This window comes from Xenia sp. Carnegie-2017, unplaced genomic scaffold, assembly GCF_021976095.1.
Source record: "Xenia sp. Carnegie-2017 unplaced genomic scaffold, XeniaSp_v1 HiC_scaffold_2, whole genome shotgun sequence".
NCBI classification, from domain to species: Eukaryota; Metazoa; Cnidaria; class Anthozoa; order Malacalcyonacea; family Xeniidae; genus Xenia; species Xenia sp. Carnegie-2017.
The window spans coordinates 8,119,308-8,125,488 of NW_025813482.1; the positions used below are offsets into that span (position 1 = coordinate 8,119,308).

Genomic DNA, 6,181 nt, shown 5'->3' on the forward strand with positions numbered 1-6,181 from the left:
GCAAGTGAAGCATGTACAGCAAGTGAAGTAAGCATGTACAGCAAGTGAAGTGAGCATGTACAGCAAGTGAAGTGAGCATGTACCTCAAGTGAAGTGAGCATGTACCTCAAGTGAAGTGAGCATGTACAGCAAGTGAAGTGAGCATGTACCTCAAGTGAAGTGAGCATGTACCTCAAGTGAAGTGAGCATGTACCTCAATGAAGTGAGCATGTACAGCAAGTGAAGTGAGCATGTACAGTGAAGTGAGCATGTACCTCAAGTGAAGTGAGCATGTACAGCAAGTGAAGTGAGCATGTACAGCAAGTGAAGTGAGCATGTACAGCAAGTGAAGTAAGCATGTACAGCAAGTGAAGTGAGCATGTACAGCAAGTGAAGTGAGCATGTACCTCAAGTGAAGTGAGCATGTACCTCAATTGAAGTGAGCATTTACAGCAAGTGAAGTAAGCATGTACAGCAGGTGAAGTGGCATGTACCTCAAGTGAAGTGAGAATGTACAGCAAGTGAAGTAAGCATGTACAGCAAGTGAAGTAAGCATGTACCTCAATTGAAGTGAGCATGTACAGCAAGTGAAATGAGCATGTACCTCAAGTGAAGTGAGCATGTACAGCAAGTGAAGTAAGCATGTACCTCAATTGAAGTGAGCATGTACAGCAAGTGAAGTGAGCATGTACCTCAATTGAAGTGAGCATGTACAGCAAGTGAAATGAGCATGTACCTCAAGTGAAATGAGCATGTACTGCAAATGAAGTGAGCATGTACAGCAAGTGAAGTGACAACGTATATTTTACTTTTTTGCAAATGCTCAATTCTATTGCTCAAGGTTATTTTAAACTTTTGATAAGACGAAAAAGTCGAAAAGCATTTCCAAGCGGTATTCATTTGCTAAATATCAAATTGTGTTTTCTCAAAATGAATTTTTTGCAATAAAATTCTATCTATTGTTGTACAGCTAGGGCGAAATTTTTTTTCTTGTTTTTATTTTCATGTTTTATCAAACACTATAATAAATAGAAAGCTATGCTTTTCAATATAGCTGCACTAAATATTTATAAGCTAGTTCATTTTTTTCAGTAACAATATAATAAGAATTTAGACACACTTAACTTGTCACACTTAACTAGTATGCTTAGAATTCTTTTCAATATTTTTAATCAGTTTTTCAATCAAGACTTTATGCTATACAGTAGCTAAACTCTTTGTTAGTCAAGTCTATAAAATATTTATTTCGAAAATTGTATTTACATCTTTATTATATTCTGGAGTCACATAAAATTCACAAACATTATCATCATTTATCATCTTTATAATAGGTAAACTTTCAAGTAATCATATTCTCTGACCTTTTATGCCATCATTATTTGGATATAAAATAGCCATAACAATTAGTATGACATTGTTCATTCATAATGATGTCACGTGTTTTTACATTACTTATCGTCTCTAATGACTCTTCCTCAAACTCTATTTTACGTAATTTAATTTTTCAATTGTAAGGGCTACATAGCTATATTGTACTCCATTTTTTCTCATTTTCGAGACAGGAAAAGATATTTTTTCTATTCTGCATGTAACTATTTTGGATGAATTTAAAATAATTTAATTATGATTTTTTATTTTTCTTGCTAAAACACAATGCATTGAAATAAAGTCGAAAATTTTTGGTGAAATTGTTGGTTGAACTGAACAATTAGATCAGCAAAAAAACAACATGTTTGTTGATTTTATTTGTCTTAAACAGCACGATATACAATGGGTGGACAACAAAGTTGCGCCATTTAAAATTATCGTTATAGCTAGGCTCGTAGCTCGTCATTTCTGTACACATGTTAGAGTATTGAAGTCTACTGTTGAGGAACTAAATGAAACAAACATATATGAATTGACAGTCGTCATCTGCAACTTTATTTTCACACAATAGAAGAAAAAATATAATTTATAAAATAGAAGCATAATGTTGTGCTATATAAGTTTAATGTCCATCATAATTGTACTGAAGAGACCGTGTTTTACGGCAAACTATACATTTTTTCATAGGAATTTGTTTCGTGAGAATTGGGTTTGCAACATCGCATCTTTTAGACCTGTTCATTTTATACATTATAATTGCGTTTTTTCTACTTTGTATTTTTCTACTTTTAATTTTGCCAGTAACTTCTTCAATGTTAACCTCAAGTTGACTAAGTAAAGTACGACCTTCAAGCTAGAACACATTTATATTTGGACGATTGGCATTGGCATTGGCATTGGCTTGTTTTGTATGAGCTGATTGTTCATCAATCTTTGTATGTAAATAATATATGGACTTTCACATTTTGGTATAAATGAGATCATTAATTGATAAGTATTTACGTCCTAAGGATGTATTAGGGGCGACTTTTTGACTGTGTCAGTCATTGTTTCGTCATTTTTTTTAATTATTATTTTTTCTTGAAACGTTATCAGTGAAAAGTTATCAGTAATACTTTCTACACTAAAACAAAAATATTTTGTTTCTTCTACTAGTAATTGCATGAGAGTTGAAAATTCCCTAGTTTATGCGGTAGTTATGCTAGTATAACGGAGTTCACTAAGGTTTAATTTCCGGTTTTTTAGCATTCTGTAATGACAAATGACTTTATTATGTTTTTATTATAATCGACAAAGCTTAATTGTTGGAAAACTCACTTTGGATCAACACAGAATCAAGTGATTTGTTAAATTTCTTCAATTATGTTTCACGCTGTTAGTTGATTAAAAAAAAAGTTAATATTGAAAAACACCTTATCATTTAGATTTTATTAAATGATTTTACTTTTTCTTTCTGATCTATCATGCATTATTAAAATGCGTGATACCGTCGGGGGAAATAACGTTTCGTGAATTTTTTTAATCTTTCAAGAAGCACTTCCTCACAATGGCAAATGTATGTGTTTAAACCTTATCTGTCACAGCGGTCCAATGTGTTATAAAGTCGATTAGTCGAACTTTACAATATTAACGCGTGTTTTTTATTTTCTATAATCCTGCTGTTTTTGCATATTTTCTGGCAATACGTTTTAAGTTATTTTATTGACATATGAGATGTTAAAATTTCTGTTATGTTTTGCCTCCTGTTTTTTTTTTCATTTATTTGCAAAGAATATATTTTACAATTCATAAAGAGAACATGATAACGACAAAGAATGCCAAGAGGAAAAGTAATGTTTGTCGCATAAGCTAGTTTTATGAGTTCTTCTTTTAATGATAAATTCCTTTAAAACTTGTCAACAACGGGAAAAATTGTTTTTGGCCTCAACAAATTTTACCATTTCGTGGCATTGTTGTTGTAAGCAAAAAGAACCACATATATAGCTAAATTCGTAGCTGCTACATGTCTCATTGTGCAGCTGTTAAGTTGATTGTGCAGCAAATATTTTGTGAATATATCTGTCTAAATTTTTTTAATTTATTATTTAAAATGCATAACAATTTCCAAAATTTAATTTAATGGACATTAAGCAGAAATTGGTTGTGTTCGTCTTTTTGACAATAAATATATTTTACTTCATTAAAAATTAAGCATTTTTTGTAATCTTTTTTCTATGATATGGATAACTAATAGCAAACATATTTTAATGTAAATGAAGATCTGATAATATTAATGTAGCTACGATTTTCGTTATTTTCTTAGGTTACCACTAAACCTAATGAAAGAATTTAAATTGTACGTACTACAATTTTTGATAATCATTATTATTGGAAAACTGCCTTTTGTGCTTTTTTATTGTCTATACATACATAATGATGTTGTTCTATATGCTAAACATACAACTTTACTTGAAAACATAAAAATATTTCGTAGCAATTTAAATCACAATTCATTTAACAGTTTTTACACAGCAATAACCTGTTGTCGAAATACATGTGCTGATGTGCGTGCAATGTGAACTGATCTCGGGTTTTTTTTATCTATATTCAATAAAAGCTTGTCATTAGAAGATCGAAACCATTAATATAATTATGATGACAACAATAGCCATAGAAGTTTCACTGTGTTGATGTACATCGTTGAGAATCAATAAAATATACGTAAATATTGCTATAAAACACTCGGTCAATTTGGTTAAAATTAATCGTCTGACCGTAGAACAAGAAAGATTTTTATGATGCCTTAACGAACTTGACTTATAGATAAATATATAATTACTTATATTATATGATATATGACAGGTCATAATGTGTCAAACATTATGGATGAATGAAAGGTTATGAAAAATCAACTATTATAATAAATTAATATTTGACAATGCAACTACGTTCATTAACATTAATATATATACGACGAAATAAATATAAAAGCCGAGTAACATTAACCTACAAAGTACGACTTCTACACAAGAGAAAGAACAAGAAGATATTCAAGGTATTATCGACTTTTTATGTTGTATTATAAATTTGAGTGTTAATCTTTTCATTAATTCTTAGAATAGAAACCAGTTAGGTATAAAAAGTTTAATTAAAAAAGAAGAGTCTTAAATGAACATTTCTTTGCCAACTTTTTCCGTTTTTAAAAGGCCCCTTATACACAATCTCAGCTAGAATAGAATTCGCTTTTATGATTATGTCAAATCAAAACGCATGCAAGGTGTTTGTACTTTTTGGCAATTTTGCTTATTTTAGATTGTCCTTATTTTATGAATGTCTTTATGTTTATCGTTAAATATAAGTGAAGTTTTGATCGTTTTCGACGATCTAACTTTTCGGATTTTTAACGTGGAGCTATAGTAAGTTTGTTAAATTTATATTTTATTAGCTAAATATCATCGAACTATATTGGACAACATGGTCTTGACAAAATTAAAATAATTTTTGCACTCATCGCTTTTGTTGCGTTAATCTCACAAGTTTGTTCAATACAAAAAGGAACTGCTACTGACTGGGGAAAACGAAAAAGAGCATTAAATCACTTTCAAAAGCAAAGGTGAGCCTTAAGAGAATGATAAAAAATGTCAACAAAGTATTTTTCACCAAAATTCTTTAAGCTGATAATATGTTTGCATTTTTAATTTTTCGTTGTGAACAAAAATTTTTAAATGTATGCTATAGCTATTTTTGTTTAACATGATCAAAAATCTTCGGTGTTAAGTAGGTGGGATGGGCTTGACGGTATGTAGCCGTATGTGTTTTTCACGCTTAAACAATTGAACACGTTAATTTCTGCATTTATCCAGCTCTATGTATTGTTTTAGCATGACATTCGACAAATTTCGTTTTAATTTTCCAGTTCCAAATTCCTGTTCAAACTGGTTAATAGCTACTGCCTATTGCCTGATCCATTACACTGCATTGTCCTAATTTTACTCAACATACTGATAAAATTCAATATATTCTGAAATCGCACTGTTGCGTGAACATTCAACCGTTATATGTGAGGCATTTATCTTAATCGTAGACTCGTAGTTGTGTCTGAGTTGATACTTAAAATGCGTTGACTTTAATTGAACAATAATTTCACTGTCCGCACATAAATGAAAACCAGTTAAAAATAATTATGGGGATTCCATTTACAGTTTTGAAGGCTATAGGGAGAGTCTTGTTTATTTTCTGCTTTCTTTATTCTTTTGATCATCTTCAGGTGGCCGTCAATGAATGACCTTCGCAGAAAATATGACAATTATGACAGCAAAATGAAGAATTCTTTCGAGTTTTACAAAGAGGACTTTGAATAATGTGTGTTATTAATTCACACATGTTATATGTATGCATAGATATGTATATATATTTATATGTGTATGATTGTATGTGATTATATGTTGAAAATAATATATCTAAGCACAAACATGTTAAACTATCTATTATAAAAGTTAAATTAAAGTGAAAATAAGAATTTAAAATCAAACCATTTGAATGTTCATCACTTAAGCAAGTTTGACTACACTCTGAGGTAAAATTCTGCCAAGACCACTTACTGTAAAAAATGTCAAAAGATTCAAAAGCATTCATTGTTGCAAGGCAACTTTCTTAGATTTACTTTATAACATTTTCCCATGTTTTATGTCTTTTGTTTGGTATGATAGTATCATCAAAAACTTTTGTGAACTTTGCCAAAAAGACCGGAATAATAATGAAATAGGCTTAATTTATTGTAAAATTCATTGTTATAGCTGTAAAGTTTATATGGCCAATGATAACTAAAAAGTAATTAAGTCTAAAAAATGAAAAT

General features: G+C 30.3%; 1 long non-coding RNA gene across 1 annotated transcript; it reads left to right on the plus strand.

Moving 5' to 3' along the window:
- Nucleotides 1-4,319: 4,319 nt before the first annotated feature.
- On the plus strand, nucleotides 4,320-5,857 carry LOC124440040. The gene is made up of 3 exons (XR_006946532.1): nucleotides 4,320-4,381; nucleotides 4,772-4,939; nucleotides 5,594-5,857. It is a non-coding gene; the product is annotated as an uncharacterized LOC124440040 (long non-coding RNA).
- The last annotated feature ends 324 nt before the right edge of the window (nucleotides 5,858-6,181 follow it).